Source organism: Helicoverpa armigera, chromosome 20, assembly GCF_030705265.1.
Source record: "Helicoverpa armigera isolate CAAS_96S chromosome 20, ASM3070526v1, whole genome shotgun sequence".
In the NCBI taxonomy this organism is placed as follows: domain Eukaryota; kingdom Metazoa; phylum Arthropoda; class Insecta; order Lepidoptera; family Noctuidae; genus Helicoverpa; species Helicoverpa armigera.
Genome location: NC_087139.1, coordinates 816,859 through 836,268, shown reverse-complemented (window position 1 = coordinate 836,268; position 19,410 = coordinate 816,859). Strand labels below are relative to the sequence as shown.

The 19,410-nt window shown below is 34.0% G+C and overlaps 1 protein-coding gene across 1 annotated transcript in view; it reads left to right on the top strand.

The window, feature by feature from the left end:
* Positions 1 to 19,410, top strand: part of LOC110372518 (nephrin) — a 233,021-nt gene that overhangs the window by 14,448 nt on the left and 199,163 nt on the right. The window contains exon 2 of the mRNA XM_064039836.1: positions 17,507 to 17,537. The gene's annotated coding sequence lies outside the window, so the exon portion shown is untranslated. The remainder of the gene's footprint in view (positions 1 to 17,506; positions 17,538 to 19,410) is intronic.

The following is a 19,410-nucleotide window of genomic DNA, read 5'->3' as shown; positions in this document are numbered from 1 at the left end:
TGAATAGGTTAAAAACTTAAAAGAACCCAACCTACTGCCCAGAACAAACCCATAACATTAGTAAAAATGTTTCAGGTGGATGAACTCAATAAATTCCATCAAAAAGCTCTATAAAAAAATAGCAAAAACCTAAAACAAGAAGTCGTGTAACCAAAAACTATCTCCAAGCAGAGCAAAATTAATGATACCAATCAAATTAAAATTACCATAAACTTTATATGAAACGGTATGCAAACGACCATCGTTTCCCCATAGAGGCCTTGCTTCGTCAACTCACCATTGTACGTTCCCGTGAATACGTGTTTTGATTTCACTTATGTCAGCAGCACCATTGATATCTAAACAACCAAAAATCGTCTCTATCTTCAACCACTCAAGGTTGGTTTTCAAGCGGTTGGGTGTTAATGTAATAGCGTTTTTGACTTTTGACTTGAAGACATGTTGTCAGTTTGTATTGACAAGCAATTAATTTGAGTTCTTCTATTGTGCTTATGTTGTTGGTTAAGTAAGTTGTGATATGGATAATGTCTTCGTTTTTATTATTGATAGTTCCGCGATCATTAATTTTCTTCATATTGAAATCAGCAATTTAATATTCTTTTATTATTTAAGTGCCGTCGTGTAATTTGACTCTTTTAGCCTTATAAGTTGTTTTAATTGCATATATTTTACGACCGAGATTTCACGGTTTGGTTTGACCTATTTCTTTGACACAGTTCAAACTTTATTTAATCACTTGAAATTGTCTTTTGATGTATGATATTTTGGTAAATCACCTTAATTATGAAATGCCTTATCTGTAATATCGCCCTAAGTTTGTTTAATTTTGCCTTGTATGTTGTATTTAGTATTACAAGCAGGTATACGTATTGTGCAATATACATATTTCATCGGAACGTCCATCAAAGCTCATCTTAGATTCTAGTATATAAGTAGGTTTATGCCAGTGAGGCAGAAAGGTCAAAGTATCTACGTTTTGTCTCTTAAGGTGCTCCTTAAGATGTTTGTAGGTACTCGTATTACCAGCGATACTAGAGAACAACTTTAGTACCGAGAAATCCTGGATGAAAGCAATGAAGCTTGCGAAAATGGGGCTTGTGGAATTATTGTGATTTTGTGCAGAAATCAATTTAATTAGGAAGGCGTTTCTTGCAGGAGGCCTACCTTCAGCAGCGGATGGACATTGACTGATATGATGATGATGACGATATAACTCGAACATAGATAAAAAACTAAACTAAACTTTTATTCAAGCGAAACATGTGTACGACAGGCGACCACCTTTACTTTTACTTTATTACAACTGGCATAGATAAATAAATAAATGTGTCATATGCACTGTCACGATAATTTACAGTTGATTGTCATGTCCATGTAAGTGATATTCAGAAGTGTGTCTGTGTGTGTAGCGGTTGTCAATTTCTATTTGTTCATTTCTTCTTATTCTTTGTCGTTATACCTTCCATGTAAGGTACATTAGTATATCGTCTATGTAAGGTTGACAGATAGGCACCATATGATTTATTTATACAATTTTAACGAAAATAACTTTCTTATTTGTTAAAATCTGAACTTATATTATAGGCTATTAAATAAAAAAGGGCTCAAACTTTACTAAAGTACAGTAAAAAGAAATTACTTTCAAAAATTAATTAAATTTTCCCAAAATTTCCCCAGACAATCTTCTATCTTTAGACAATGACGAATTTAGGAGGTCCAATTAAAATTATTATAAAACTAATCCGCTTAACGTTTAAATTATTATCGTACACGGTACCTCTGACCCTAATTAATTAAACAAAGGGTGTGATTAAAAGGTAATGGGACCAAAGAGTTGGGTTACCCGCGAGATAGTTCAGAAGAACGATCATTCAGAAGCATAATATGGAAAAAACTTCATAAAAACACATAACTTCCCAAAATATTTTAAAGAACTTCAAAGCGAAGGTGATTTATATAGCAGCATTTTTGTTGTTATGTAACGTAAACTATTCCGTTTTGTTATATCACTCGATATGTTAGCAAAAGCACTTGACAAAAGTGGGGACAATAAATTACACCATATAATATCGACTGTTGTTAAGTTAAAATATCCAACGTATCCAAAAAAGGCGTATCCTTCTTGAACTAAGAGCAATTTTTAAAGTAAAAATAAAAATATCACCAAAAAACAAGTAAAATTCAATATAACAACGCTGGAAATACGCAAGCTAAGCTTCCATGATATCTTCTGACCTTATTTTCCGTCATACACCCTTATCGTATAAAGTGGTCCTTTTGTCCGCTGTCTCTTTGGTACCAAAGGTTTCCAGGGGATAAAGTACTGAGTACTATGTTTCTAGGATTATTACGCGATTAAGGCGAAGCTTAGAGATGGTATGAGTGTACCTTTACTTAAGTGTTCGTGCGAGTGGTTCGGTGTTAAGTATCCTTTGCTTAAGGGAGGTCCTAATTCGTCATTTTTGTTTAGGTAGTGTAATGAAAAATAGCACTTGAGTTAGAGAAACGAGAAGATAAGAGATTCGTGTTTTCGTTGAACTGGTGATATTTTTGTTACGACGTTTATTTCTTCCTGTCAATAGATCATCTACATATAAGTGTTTTTTACATGGACAATTTTGTGACCTCTTATATCTTAGTCAATGTTTCTTTCATCAATTCTTGGAAACAACACGTAAATTCGCAAGGCATCCAAATCAAAACAAAACTGTTAGCGATCCCACGAATTTCACAACTAGAGGTATATTACTCCAAACATTTTGTCCAACTCAGCGATTAAGAAAACAAAATAATTACGGGCGTACTTACGCAAGCGAGCAATTTTCCGCTGGCTCGTCGTACTGTACATTATACTGATTGTTTTTTTTTACTGTCCGATGTCCACTGCGCAGTCAGTACTGTGGAGTCCGGTGCTTTCTACTTTAATTGTTATTATTGTACTTGGTTGCAATTGAAAAGATCGCTAGTAGAAAAGACAGGGATAATCGTGTGTTTCAGATAGGTTTCTGATGAAGTTTTTCTTGAAATATGTTTATGGACGACATAACCTTCTTACTTCTTATACATCACAGAATCTAAAAGCATATAGCTTCATAATACGTATGAAATGTCATGACTAGTTCCCCCGATGTGAATTCCACCCTGACCCCAAAAACCAGCGTCGAAACAAAATACCAAGTATCACTTCGTTTGTTTTAACAGCCAAAATATTTATCTGCCCCAAAAAACGCAATATCATTATTTTCATCAACTTCGGATATGCCCATTAAGTACCTCTCGAGGATTGCCTTCAAAAGTTCGCGGAACAAAAAATTCAAATAGCAAGTCCGGCTTCAAAACCATGACAACGTAGCGATCACAATCATTACCATTAATGTATGTAGGCGTACGTTTTACTCCATAAACGGACTGAGGTCATACCCTGGCATTTTAAAGAATTCGTTTCTAAACAATGAGGCCGTGAAATCTGTTGTTTTGCTCCCCATTGTGTTTGCGAATAAAGCGAAAGTCCATTAAGTTGGGTTTAAAAAGATATATCTAATTTTTTTTCATGGAACTCTGGCTGTGAAAGAAAGCAGCGTTTTGGCTTGTTTTCCTAATGGACGAGTTTTAAGGGTCTTATTTCACAGACAATGTGCAGGGAATATTCGGTGGGGTAGGTTTGTAACTTGCGCAGACTTTTATGTGGGCGTTATTGTTTGGCCCTTCAGATATCGAATTTCAGGTGCTCCATTTTTTACTTCTGTCTTACCATACTATGGGTCCTTTGGTAAGCAATAAATAGCGCTACGTATTCAAAAGTTACCACATTATTAAACATTCACAAATTACGACCACTAGACCGATAATTAGTATCGTTTGTGTAAGGTCATACAAATTGGTGCCTCTATTCAGATTGATAGACCTAATTTATTCCATTCAACTTTAACAAGATACCCATGAATACTAAAGGAACTTTCACAAAAGTCTAGACCCGGTCTAGTAATGTTTGACACTTAATTTTTCAAACCTACCCTGTAAACTGGCGGCGTATTCACGTTAGTGCACTTCAGAGCCCTACGGGAAAAGATATCCATCTACCTTCACACAAGACTCGGTACTTTCATACCACCAGATCCCAAAGCACGCATACTTAAAAGATATTACGTTCCTCAACTCAACGTTATTTTAAAGAGACCGTTGATATTTAAGATGTAAGCCATTTTAATATCGGCTTGCCATTGAAGACGCTTTATTGGCGAAATATGAAATTTCTAAGAGGGTCTACATCGAGGGTGTCTTTGTGAAGAGATTGGTGCAATTTTGTGTCTTATAGGATCTTAATGGTTATTTAACGTTGAGGAAATTAGGACAGTTAATTTGTGGAGTAGGTGTGTTTTCGAAGATGATGTTAACTTTGATGATCGATAAGATCTTTTGGTATTCATTTTTAACGAAAAAAATGTCTTATGCTATTTGAATAATTAGAAAAGAAACAATAAGAATTATGACTTACAACATATTACCGCATAAAAGTTAAAATTAGCTTACTTAATAACATGCAATTATCTACACGACAAAGTTGTCAAGTCCAAAACTTCAATCACACGACGGCATGATGTAACAGCGACGGAAGAATCCATTATTGTAATGACGAAATACCGCTCAAATGACAAACAACATTTTTAGCCACTGTTTACACACAATGACGACCAAGTGCCGCTCATTTCAAGTTTTAAATAAGTGAAAGTAAACCGACTGACCATTGTGTACAAGGACCATTACAAGCACTCTACAACACCTAAAACAAATAACCCATCATTTGAAGTACAGCCAGGCTTCGTTATTACCATTAATCAACACACTCAAAAACTTTGAATGTCAACGCTTTGGGCATATTACGTCATCATTCATACGTCATCATAACATATGAAATATTCACCGATCTATTCATAATTAATTATAAAAAATGGCTTACCAAAAAGTGAACTGTAGATACAGTTATTCGATTTTATTCAAGCATTTCAATACTTCCGTAAATGTCGACGAAAAAGTCTGCTCCCTCGGTCTCATGGCATTTAATAATTAAAAATATCAATGAAATGTTCGCTTCGGATTGATTAAATTCTTTGTTTGGACGTATCGTAGTTTTATACTTTATTTAAATGTTGTCCGAACGTGTTGTAGCATGTTTGATTTAACAAGGTTACATCGAACATGGGACTGACATGAGAGTGCAAAAATAAGGGACAATTGTAACTTTTTTACTACCTTTTTTGTAAATATGGTGATAGATTTTGTCGCTATAACGTTCATGATTTACAGAGACGTGTTAGAGCTATCAGAAATGGTAAGGTTTTTTTTCCTAACTCGGCTATGCGATTTGTGCTACAATTTGTTCTTTATTATGGCAAAAGGACCAGCAATATTTGGTACTCTCAAACCCAGCGAAACACCAAAATTATTCATGATTATTTATAATCAAGACTCATAGGTGAGCGGAACCACAACAGCTGTACCTCAATAATCCACTTACAGTTTGCCAACTTTGCTAATGATGCCGAATACACGGACAGTTTCCAATCAACAACTTGCATATGCAAATAGCCTGGCTTCGCCCGGATTCTGCGTTATCCCATTTAGTTCCCATTTCGGACCAACATCCGAGCTCCTAATTGCTCGCCCTGTATTAACGATTCGAAGGGTTGAATTTATAGGGGATGGGATTCCGTTTTGTTTGACTATCGTTTTTTGATTTGGGGTATTTTGGATTGAAAGTTTGAGATATGTATTCCGTTTATGAATTGGTTTTGATGCATGGAAACTTCGAGAAGCTATTTGGTCCGTATGTAGATTTATTATTGTACATATTGTTAGTTTCGTGTTTACTTATGTTATTTTTTTCTGATTGAGTTGGAACATTCGCGTAATTAGGTATGTTTTCTTGTCAATGTTGGTACCTAATGATCTTAACTTTTTAGTCTAGCAAAATTTTGTTGGTTGGACTCATAAGACTTGGTATAAGTTAAAAGCAATAAAGATTCAAGTTCACAAGAAAAAGTGATAAATGCGATAAATATTTCAAAAAGCCTGAAATTCCATTGAATTACATTAATAATAAACCTCGGACGAAAAAGTCGCGGTACGATTTAATTTTCCTTATTCACAATCTTTTAAATAATATAGCTGAAAGAGTATTTATTAATCGTTATAAATTATTTTTGAAAGAAAATATTATTTTCATTAGATTGAAATTTAAATTGGAATTTAAGACTTGTGTATTAATCAGGTGACTTTATCAGTGACCAAATTAACGCACACAGAAGTACGTAAACAGATTGTAAAGACAGATCACAATAAATAGGTAGATGAAGACGATAAAAATAAACCTATCTCCTTCCAATTAAATTCTAATTTAGCACCACGTTAATTAGCATCAAACCAGCTTATCTACCATATTATCTACCAATTAGTAACACGTCAAAGCAAACTAATAAAGACGAGATAAATATCAACATTCTGTATAGCCTATATACCAATAAAATATTTACATACATCTGGCCAATTTAGTTCTAAACTCCCTGAGGGTGTAATATATTATTCTGGAGGGGAGAGAGGAGTACAATTGGCAATAAATATGCGTTACTTTGCAATAACATACGAAATGAATGGTTATTGTTAGTGGTTGTGGTTCCATAGTTTGACTAAAAATATGGCCCAATATTTGGGTTGTGTTAAAGCCCTGTTCTTGCATTTCAAAGCTGGGTTCAGACGATTGATTTGTGAGGTTATGATTAGTTTCTATCTTTGGATCAGGTGTTCCTGTTCTGTTCAAGCGTTTTGTATTTACTTGATTAATGTGTTCTGTACATATTTGGGATGTTCACATTTTCATTTATATCGATGATATGTTTTGTGGTTTAGATTCATCATTTCTTCTTCTGGTCTAATTTCTACAATGTCATCAAAGCCTTTGTCAGATTCATTTGTGTCTGTTTCTGAAATTTCCTGTTTGGACCGGTCACACGTAGCTTCTAAAACATCGGTTCGCCTTGATTTGATTTGATTGTTCTGTTCCGCAATTGCATCGCTCGCGATCCAAACTCCTTTTTCCAAAATTCCTGCTGTTGAAATTGGTTTTCGTTTGTCAGTAGCCTACCTACGTACCATTTTGAGCTACCAATTCATTCATAATGTCCCCTAACAATGACGTGCAATGACTAAGAAATAACCACGATCATGAAATAGTAATAAACTAAGAAGAAATAAGTATCATAAACAAAGCCTTTCCAAATAACTAAACAGTAACCGCAATTCCCAAAAAATATAACAAATAATAATAGAATAAAATATACTCGTACTTTTTATTTGTCCCAAAACGCTTATGACAAAATTTTATTGCCTACTTCGGAATAGTGCGAAAAAGGTCACACCTACTCCAAACAACGTTTCAAAACTACAGTTTTGCCCCAGTTCGGGAAATATATTCAAGTCGAACCCGCGGAGCTTAGCGTGATATATGTGCCTTTTAAGCTATCTATGTACAAATGATTTGTATCCTGTATTAATTTTAACATTCCCATGTTTTGTTTAGAATTTTGCCGAAGTAATTATTTTTATTCAAATTGCTACAGAATTCAGAGAGAGGTACCGTTCCTTGCGAACCAATTTAATTAATAAGCAAAGTTATACAATATGCTTCAAATGAATTCATTATGTAAGTCTATTGAGTGATATGTAAATAGTTTATGCTATGTATCGTGTTTCATGTTTTATGTAGTATAACTTGCGGTTCAGTGTACATGGTCTCGCAATTGGAGCATTTGCTACGAGACATCATGATATATGGTGACATGTATTAAACTCAAGATGTTAGTTTGTGCGGCTTTGAGTCGTGCCAGCGCATTTACTTGCTTCACTGTGTTTGCATTCAGCTCGACACTACCAAATTTAATAGATGTAGCTACTGATTTTACTATAAACAATGTTATGTAAGAAACCCAAAAATAACCACCAAACGCGGAAGACAAAGTGAACAAATCCATTTTCGCAACAGCATCTCCCGAAAAACGAGAAGATAACAATTTATTATGATGTTTTGACTAAAAGCTTATGAAAGGAGGTTAATACACCTAGACATTATCTTGTCAAGAGCCCTGACAAGGAAAATTCACTTATTAATTCATCAAGATTCCTCCTAAAAACAGATGGGGGTGGCAAAATATGTATTTTTTTAGCAACCTCTTCCTTAGACACCTTCGTCAAACGAATTCACCCTCTCCCGAGATTTTTAAATGTACAGAAAATATCACACTTAATTACGGTCATTTCACGCGGACGTTTAAAGCTTGCCTAAGTAATATTTAAGGGCTTCAAAATCCCTACCTTCAGAAACGACGTTAATGTATTTTGGGAATACGCCTCTGTGGCGAAAGGAATTTTTTAATTGAACACAATGTTTCCTTTTTTGTTTCCTTTTATGCTAGGAAATAAGAAATCGTATACATGGAACAGTTTTCCTAATACAACTATTCTTTGAAGACTACATACATAGAATTGTTAGATCTTCTAGATTACTAATTAGGTTAGTACATCAAGGATCAGATTCTCTAAGACATAATAGGATTACCTTTGTTTTCGTCTACATTTATATTTTCAGATAATACTATAATATTATATCATGAGTTATTGTATGCTCACATAAGAGCTATTCTGAAGTATACAGTAAGTAAACATGTAGAGAGGCGAAATTTTTCAACCGAGAATTGTATGGCCCACTCTCGCTTCTTTTGACATTCTAATAAGCCTTTTTTCTCGGTCCTCACAATTCGTAACCAGCTGATACAACATTTCCCCTTCTCGATGAGCGTTGAAATACCTATATGGATAATAAAAGTCTATTCGTGTAAAAAACGCCTCGAACCGGGATGATTCACTGAGGGATACGAGTGTGGGATAAAAAGAAGTAAATGGACTGACCATTAGTTTCCATCCCTTTCCGTGGGTTTTCTTTAGTTTTATTTTATACTGGCCCGGATCGCGACCCCGGTTGTGGTTTGGTCTATTTCTGGATCGTCTGTGATATTTTGTTTTGAGATGAAATCTTCCAATACCGCGGAAGGATGGGTAATCAATAACGGCTGTCGGGCTTGATAAATATTTACGAATCAATTTCCAATACTACAATTTTGGGCTTGATGAACACTTTGATAGGCCGTGGAGTCTAAACAATCTGATTTATCTTCAATATCATTAGGAGACAGAGGCATAAAAGGTGTCTGAAATGAGCATTCTAAAATTAGGAAATTATATTTCTGTTCAAGCTCCAGTTTTCTGGATGAAGTGTTAAAATTAATTATTGCCATTTCTATCAATTTTCTTATATCATCAGGTCTTACGCGTACAACCGTCCTGACAGTTTCATTTAATATAAAAGAATTTCTTTCTCCCCAGTAAGCAATTCTGTGTCTGCTACTTGATTAATTAACTTGTTAATGTTTTTTTGGGGTTCTTGCTATTCCTTTTTGTGTTGCTTCAAGGATAAATGAAGGGATCGGATAAAATACTACTAATGTTTAGAAAGGCAACAAAATTTTATTGGGTTACGCCGGGAGTAGATTAACGCAATATCTGCCAGAGGGTTTATGTGATGTTTTTGGTGTGGTACAATTATTAACTTTGTGAATGATTAATCTTATCTATTCGATAGAGTGGAAGTTATAAAAATAATAGTTGAGTAGGTTAGGCGGATTACGATTATGTCTTAGCCTATTACAAAAGCATTTCTCAATTGAAACAAATACTATACATAATCGTAATCTCAAACCTAAAATTGGTCTTTTAGCACTTGACAGTTCTAATACGAATATAATAGAATTGCAGGAACTAACAATCATGAAACAAAAGAACAACACAATATTCCATTCCATAACACTTAAAGCCTATAAGTACTTTAGTATATTATTACACCAATTTGATAACCCGACCCCTATAACTTTCAATAAACCCCATTTACTTGGGCCACTTGCTTCTTCAAGCACGTTCGAGCACGCTAAAAGTACACGCTCCGTGCTATCTTCTTTATCTCATAAAGTGTCACGTTTCTTTGTACCCTCTATTATAGAATACTAGCGTTTTAAGTCTTCTAAATCATGAGCGGTAGCGTTTTTATCACAACTATTTCTATCATCTTTATTTTTGTTTATATTTTGAACTTTAGTAGGATTATCTTCTTTACAATAAATTAGGTTTTGGAAAGGTATTGGGTTGCCTGGGTAACTGGTTTGAGGGGTTCAGATATCCATCGCTCCTTGTACAGCACTGGTACTCAGCTACATCCGGTTAGACTGAAGGCCGACCCCAACATAGTTGGAAAAAAGGCTCGGAGGATGAGTAAGTTAGGATTTCAACATTCATTTCAATGGCAATTTCACTCATAATTTTTTATCTAGGACAAATCCTACATTGTACAATTACATTGCCTAGATACCTGGTACTTCATCCATTACGTAATTGTAATATTTTCCCCCTTTCCTTTGACTGTCTCCTGAAACGTTTCCACTATCATTGCTATCGTCAACTTCAATATTATCTTAGTTACAACTGTATTGATATTGTCTCGGTATTCGGACTCGACTATTTTGGTATGATTTTATGTAGTATTTTTACAATCAATTTGTTTATTTCTAGTTCATAAATTGTATCGTCTGATAAATTGCGAGCTCAATAATAGGCTTTTGCATTTTTTTGTTTCATGGCCGGTCTATATTAGAAGTTTTAATTCATCATAAGTTAAAACCTTTACGTACTAGGTCCTTTGGTAACACAAATATGCTGAGTTCTAGAATGTTGAACTTCTAAGATAAATAAGTAGGTAAAGTAATAATAGCCAAATGTCAAGGGTTACCTCGTTAACCGGTCTCATTATCAGTGATATATTCACAATTTGACGCCAAGACATTATTAATTAAGCTTTATTTATAACAAATTGGTGCCTTCCTGTGTTTGTAGATAAGTATAATAATTTTGAAGTGATTTAATGTTGAAATTGTGTCAAAAAAACCACTAGCGTGTTACTGTTTCAGAACTGTTTTTGTATAAATGATGAATGTGCACAAGAATATTCTTTAGTTTAACAAAAAACAAAAAAATCAAAGGCAAACAAATAGAAGGTTTGTAAAGAAATTTCACGGTACTACTACCTTTTATTCAATGCTGTTAATTATATCGTACCCGGATAGAACAATTAAAAAGCTGTAACACTTGACAATCAAGCAAATGATGTTGATGAGGTGAAAATAAGAGCAGGAATGAGCAATTGAGCAGATTGTAAGATTCGTGTTAAGTAAATTGGGTTAATTAATGATCCTTGAATGTGGTTGAGTGAGCAAGCTGTTACATTTGTACGTCATTAGGCTTGATGTGTTGTGCGACTCAAATTGAATCCTTCTGAGAAATATTTCTTAGATGAATCCAATGGACGTGAGAGACAACATAATTGCTCAATTTAAAACTATGGACACATAGCCCTTCACTTTAATCACTCACGTAGTTTTAAAACCTTTAGTTAATCTATGTCTTATAAATGCCATCATTGCCTATTCTAATAGTGTAACTGAATTGTTAAGTAGTGTTCTACCAAGTATTGATTACCCATTAAGTATTTTCTTCAAATGCCACCTTTATTTTAATAACCTTTCAGTGTGCCCTTTAACATGTTCATTTTTCATGATTTATTGTTAAATGTCATATTTGTAACGCCCATGCTTAAAATAAAGAGGTCATTGAGTAAGGTCATTTGTATTAACAGGATATTTTTTATTCCATTATTCACCTTTGCTTATCTTCATCTACCTACTTTGTTTTGTCTTTTATCTTTACATTTGTCCTTCCGATTACATGCTATTACTTGCCATATTCAAAAGACTGGAATAAATGCCTGTGGCATTAAATAAATTAATGCTTTTATTTAAGAAAAGTAATTCACTGGTATGTTGATATTAATCAATCACAGGAAGGTATTAAGCCAAAATATTGGAAGACCAACGAATGTATTCATAAATATACAGGATATTTACGCACATATCCGAATTGAAAAGCAACGAACCGAATTGATGATCTCTCATAACTTATACCACATCATTAATGTGTCTCTTTGAGTGAAAATTTTGCGGAAAATGATAAATAACTGTAGTGACGGGAGCCGAATTTTGATGGCCACCCTTTTGTATCGTATCTTGTTTCTGAGTGAGCTTATCCGTTCTTCGTATAATAGTGTGGACATTTGCCTTGTTATCTGAGAAGGGGCTCGGACCGATATCATGGCTAATGGATTTAATGGTGGCAGGACTTGATAGCTGATAAATTTTACATAAGTTTGGGTTGGATACGTCGGATCTTTGATGCTTTCAATTTATGAAGAGGTGAGAAGGGCTTAAGATGTCAGGTGCAGGTACTGTTCCCTAATTGGTGTTCCTTTTCTTTGTTTATCTTGTGTGTGTTGTTATTTTTAGCATGTTCCTTTCCTACCTTTTCGGTGTTCGCACCGGAAGAGCTTATAATGATGTGTGTTACAAAGTTCGGAGATTTACCTGTCATCACGTTCCGAACTTTCTCCGTATCGTCAGATTGTTATCTTATTTAATACTTAAATTTTTAACATTATTATTATGTTTTATAGAGAATTACTTTAAAAAATATAAGTTATAACATTCTCTTAAATATCTTTAGTTATTATGTAACTTCAAAAAGTATATTAGTTACATTATCTTTTTCGGCTTTTCCTATCTAAGCCTTCATATCATTTTATTCGTTTTTAACATCTAATTAACCAATATCAGAATCAACTAGTTCTCCCACTGTCACCGAAACTATAACATTAAATTTTCTATATCCAAATAGCTACGGGTTTATAGTAGAAATATTTGTGGAATGCAAATTAATTAATTCGAACTCTCCAATCATCTGATTTACATACCAAAGCTGCGTTATCAAACATACATTTACTATGTATAACTATGAATGTGGTTATTATTGAGATTTTGATTGTATTGCTGGTTTAATGTGTTTGCCTATCGTTGGCCTAAACATCATAATCAGAGGTTGTCATGTTTCGAAGTTCATCTGTTTTATGGTTTACCAATGATTGGTTGTGTGCAACTCATTAGCAATTTGATTCTTCATCAAGTTTTACTGCAGTTTTATAGATGGAATTTTTAGTATTTTTACTATTAACACTAGCTTGAAATTGTGGATTTGCCGATATTAGGGACACATTAAAAAGAATGAGCTGTATTTTTGTTGGAATATGTAATTCTTTCTTATATTCCGTCGAACTTAAATACTATGCCATAACATTTATAAGCCTAAGATACACTGGTCCTCTGGTTAGACTTTATGCTAACTCCAATGGTTGGAAAGGGCGAGGCAGATTGATGAACTTTGTTACTCAGTGCTTATTTTTTAAAAACATAAAATGCAAATACATGATAACGTTACTTTTTATTTAGATATTTACATACAGAATCACTGAAAAAGATCCCTCTGTGGTTACAAAATTGTTTTCAGCTTCGAGGAATAAAAACTGTAATGTCACAGTCAGACGCAAAGATAGATTAACTGTCACTTTTATTACTTTGTACTGTTATTTTCCATTCGTCAAAGTAAGTAAAAAACTGAAGAGCGTAGTGTATTAAACTCATGTCTGTATTTTCATAGCTTTGGAGAAATGTATTATTTTTAATGCAATAGATATTAAGATTTTTGTTCATTTATTTGTCGGTCACCTGTCTAAGAATTTGGTCAACCAAATAGATTTTTTTTAATTTCGACAGTTCAATACAGTCTAAATACTAGACTACCTTCCGCTAACGGATTCACCTGTGTTCTATGGGCACTACCTACTCTGTGCACCCAGATAAAAAGAAGATAACTTATATGACCTACCTCGCTAAATAGAACAATAAGAACCAATACGTTTAACGCGTTCAAGTAAATAAACAAACTCTTCAGCTTTTACTACCACTATAGATTCGTGCACCAAACCAATTTATCTGTCTGTACCAAATATTCCTCTCCGAATATCTTTTATTAAAATATCTTGCACCGACCCACGGCATGTCACGCCTCAAAAGGCGACTTACGGCGTCCCATAGACTAATCTGACCGTTATCTTCAGAGGTCTACAACAGGCCTCTCAGAGGGCATTATCAGTGCCTCCGGCCCTCCATTCAGGGCTCTAAGGCACTCCAATGCTTTGTCCATTATGAAAATTTTCTCCCCAGTTAATATTTTTTTTTTTTTATGAAGTCGCGTGGGAAGGAATATTTTATTTATTTTGTTTAGGAAAGTGTTGAATTACTTAATTAAGGTATTGAGGTATCAGGTGGCTGTTTTTTGTTTTTTTTCTTTGTGAAGATCTGCGGAAGTTTTTGTGAGGTATTGTTGGATGAGAATTGAATTGTAAAGTTTTTTAAAGGTTGGTTCCTGTTTGTTGTGGTAATTAGTTGATCGTAGCTTGATGCGCAAGTAAGAACAATAAGGGTCCACAAATTTAATACACATACATCTGTTATTTTTTCAAGTCCTTTGCAATTACTGCCAGTTTCCTTATCCATTATTATTATAGTTATATTAAGATATTTTTTGTTCAGCCACAAAACCCAACCACACAGCCATACCCCCACAAATGCTTGCAATAAAGACGCACCCTTAATTAAACTAGAGTGACAGTTCTAGGGAATAAGGATAATAATATCCCTCGAGGCAGGACAATTACTTATAACCCTCAGAATTTCTAGTTATTAACCTAGAAAACGAGAGCCCATATACATAATTGTATCAAATTAAAAAGAGTTACCCGTCACCCCCTTTAATTTAGTCGCATTGACCTACAGGCGGTTTTTACAGGGTTGACCGACAAAAAATGGTTGGCAAGCTCGTATGTTAGAAATTTTGGGAAAAGGATTATAAATGTGAGTTTGAAAACTATACTGGCTCTAGGAATATTTATTATTTCCTTTTAGTATTAGGGGAAGCCTTGCTTCAGTACCGAGGATATTCTAAAGTGCTTGTAACATAGCTTATTTTGGTAGCAGTGGTCTTAACATTGTTTTCGGTCTATGTAGATTTCAGCACTAACACTTAAGCACAGCTGAAAAGAAAAAAATAAATAAGGCTCTCCTTAAAAGAGGAAACAGATTCTGAAAACCTGCAAACAAACTAAAAACCCCACAAATTATATGTATCACATTAAAAACCGGCGCGAATAGGGTTACCACACTTGGCCCCTTTAATTACACGCATTGACCCGCCTCTTTGCGCGAACTTCTCGACGCCCTCACTTCACACTTTTGTGAGACTCATAATAAGGCTGGCTTAAATCTTTTTCTGTGGCGAATTAAAAAGTATGTTTGTAAGTTGTATATTCAGAATGTGTTCTTATTTTGCATTTTGACGTTTGGAATAGTAAATTTTGTTTCTGGTTTTTTTTTTTTTTACAATGACATACCTTTTGAATAAAGATAAAAATTGCGGCAGTGTTATGTATTTTACATGTAGAACCGTTTTTGCTTGATTTCTGACTATGTATACTTTTCTTATAGTGTATAGAAGTGTACTCAAACATCTAGACCAGACTAGCGACCTTTGTTTGTTGGGGTTTCCCGACCCCAAATAGCAATATACATATTTCGTTATTTAGACATTAATTATAACACCAAATGCCACAAGCCACGATATAATAACAAGATCAAATAAAATCAAAAACATGAAACACCCGACATTTTTATGACTAATTTAAAATGTTAATTAAAAATTTACATCAAAGATAAAAAGTTCACGTTACAAAATTAAAAATCAAATTCTGTAAAACAAAATTAATTCAGTGTCAGTATGGAGGAACAATATATAAATTTTATTCGACGCACGAACACACATGAAATTAAACAAAGTTTAGCGGTATTAGCATTGTTGAACAAAGTCTGTTAATTAAACAATAACAATTTCAGTAATGTTATTGACTTTTTAAATTCAAACACCGTTTTGTGAATGAACGGATTCCTCCGAAGTTTTAAAATAACCCTTTCACGGGGCTCGTGTTTAATTTGTTGGAATTAGTACGTTATGTACACGCGTGGAGGAAAATGTTGGCGCTTTTTGCTTGCTTTTCTAAAATAATTTATTATTGACAATGAGAAGTATGTTTTTTTTTTATAGTATTTAATAAAGTAATCTGACAACGATTAGATAAAAAAAACCGGCCAAGTGCGAGTCGGACTCGTGCACGAAGGGTTCCGTAAATTACAGTTAAATCAACCTATCTCAAAAACTATAAGAGATACTTTGATCAAACCAAAAATCGTTGAAAGAGTTAATTAGCATGCATCACCTCTATTTTTTTTAGAATTTTATACCCCGTAGTTATAAAAATAGAGGGGGGGGGACATACTTTTTACGACTTTGAGAGCTGATATCTCAAAAACCGTTCACTTTAAGAAAAATGTTTTTTAGAAAACTTTATATCATTTTAAAAGACCTTTCCATTGATACCCCACACGGGTATGTACATCGAAAAAAAAAATTTCATCCCTCAGTTACATGTATGGGGGGCCCCACCCCCAATTCTTTTTTTTACTATTTAGTGTCATATTTTTGTAGCGGTTCATACAACACATATTCCCATCAAATTTCATCACTGTAGTACTTATAGTTTCCGAGTAAATCGGCTGTGACAGACGGACAGACGGACAGACGGACAGACGGACAGACGGACATGACGAAACTATAAGGGTTCCGTTTTTGCCATTTTGGCTACGGAACCCTAAAAAAGTATTGGGCCGTAAGGAACTCTAGAAGTATCAAACGCATTTAAAAACAAATGAACAAAAAAACATGTTTAAATATGGAACTTTTTATCTCGTTTGGTTTTTGATATAAAATCAGCCTGTGCTTTTAAGATAAAAAAGGTTTTAGTCTATCCTATTTAAATAGATTCCTAAAAGCGATGTTTATTTAAATATTACTTATTAAAATAAAAGTTTGACTATTAGCATGTCTGGCTTGTAAAATATGTTTAAGATGATAGTGAATGGAATTTTTGGATATAAATTCCCGGAACATAATTCGCCTCATATTCACATTTTATTTCGTTCGTATTGTTATTTTAACAGCTTTTTAAAATATTCTGCTCTAAATGTTTAAGCCATTCCTAATTTCTTAACAGCCTATTATCGTTTACTTTTACATAATTATGCAAGTAGTAAAATTATTTTTATACCTCTATCTGTCATTCGAATAAATATTTATTCCGATGTGACACCTATCAATTAGATATTTTAATGCTATTTAGATTGTTTTAGACGTCGGCAGTAAATTATTAGAGTTCAGTCCATAAATCAGAAATAGTATAAAAAATTGCGACAGATTTTTGCCAATTTGTGTCTAAGATTACGATTTTATTATGTGTGATAACAGTTTTATAAAAAATACTTTTGTCCATAATATAACAGAGTATTGTTTTTTGTTTCAGAAACCTGCTGAAAACAATAGGAACAAAAGATGTAAGTAAGACTTATTTAGACAAAATAAAAGCCAGGAATTCCTTCAAACGTATGATGCTTACCTTTTTAAACGAACCATACTATTGGCCAGACCAAGTAAAAGAAATTAGTTCAGGTGGGCCCCCTCATCCGCTTCGCCGGTCAACCGTTCAATTGAATGAATTGAATGAATCGAACGAATCGTTCCCTCGATCGGGTACGCGAATTCGATAGTTAACGACAACATTCCATTTAACAGTCGGTCAACCCTACATCGGATTAAGCAGTCCTAATTTAGAGCCTATTCCTTTGACGTTAAGGTCCGCTATTTTGGTGACACTTTTTTTCGGGGGCAAAGTTAAAATTGTTTTCAAAGGGAGTTTTGTGATGACTAAAGAATTGATTAGTCACAATGTTTTATTACTTTATTGGAAAATTCCAATTGTTTTTCGGTCTTTTTTAGGGAAAGTTGCTTGTTGGGTGGTAAATACTTGTTTTTTTAAGGCCGTTGGGTCCCCTGCGGAGGAACACCGAAGCCGACCAATTTTGTACATTCAACAGTATGCCTTTTCTTAAATTCCTTTTTACTTTGTTCGGAGCGTTTTGTTTTTTAGGTCGAAAGAAATTAATGTGAAAGGGAAGGCCATTGTTTAGGACTTTAGTAGCGGATAAGTAACTTTTATTTTATTGCTGAAATTACTAGATGAATACTAAAGCTTATCTACACGGTATATCATATAAATAACTTCGAAGATGAACTTTGACCTATCAAAAAAATGAGATGTTATCTAGATAAAAATAAGCTATTCTCGAGTAAAGAACATGGTAATATCTGAAATTGACAAGCTTCTACGTCTCAATATGTTTTTCACGGCACTTGATTTTCAATTGTTTCTTATAAGGTCACGTAGGCAATATTCGATGGCATACTGAAAGACTTACAGTAGGAAATCTAGTATTCATGAAGTACAATAATTTATTATTAAGTAATTTAAAAGAAAGACAAATAAGTGTCATAGAACCGAACTTATGAACGTCGACACCTATCATCTTTGGTGCTAAATAATCAGCACTATGTGAGAAACTTTTATATAAAAAAATATATTTCAGTGGAACAAAAATAAGTTGCTAATTTGTAGGTATAAAAAATGTCATCATTAGGTTAGATGCAAAGTCAATTAGAACATGCTTAGTAATTACTTTTTATAGTTTTTTGGTAAAAAGTTACTAGTTGACATTGACGTGATGTTTTGAGTACAGACCTATGAGTTTTTTATTAGGGTTCCGTAGCCAAAATGGCAAAAACGGAACCCTTATAGTTTCGTCATGTCCGTCTGTCCGTCTGTCCGTCTGTCCGTCTGTCACAGCCGATTTACTCGGAAACTATAAGTACTACAGTGATGAAATTTGATGGGAATATGTGTTGTATGAACCGCTACAAAAATATGACACTAAATAGTAAAAAAAAGAATTGGGGGTGGGGCCCCCCATACATGTAACTGAGGGATGAAATTTTTTTTTTCGATGTACATACCCGTGTGGGGTATCAATGGAAAGGTCTTTTAAAATGATATAAAGTTTTCTAAAAAACATTTTTCTTAAAGTGAACGGTTTTTGAGATATCAGCTCTCAAAGTCGTAAAAAGTATGTCCCCCCCCCTCTATTTTTATAACTACGGGGTATAAAATTCTAAAAAAAATAGAGGTGATGCATGCTAATTAACTCTTTCAACGATTTTTGGTTTGATCAAAGTATCTCTTATAGTTTTTGAGATAGGTTGATTTAACTGTAATTTACGGAACCCTTCGTGCACGAGTCCGACTCGCACTTGGCCGGTTTTTAAAGTTATATCAACGAAAGTCATAATATTATCAGGGCATCTAAAGGATACGGC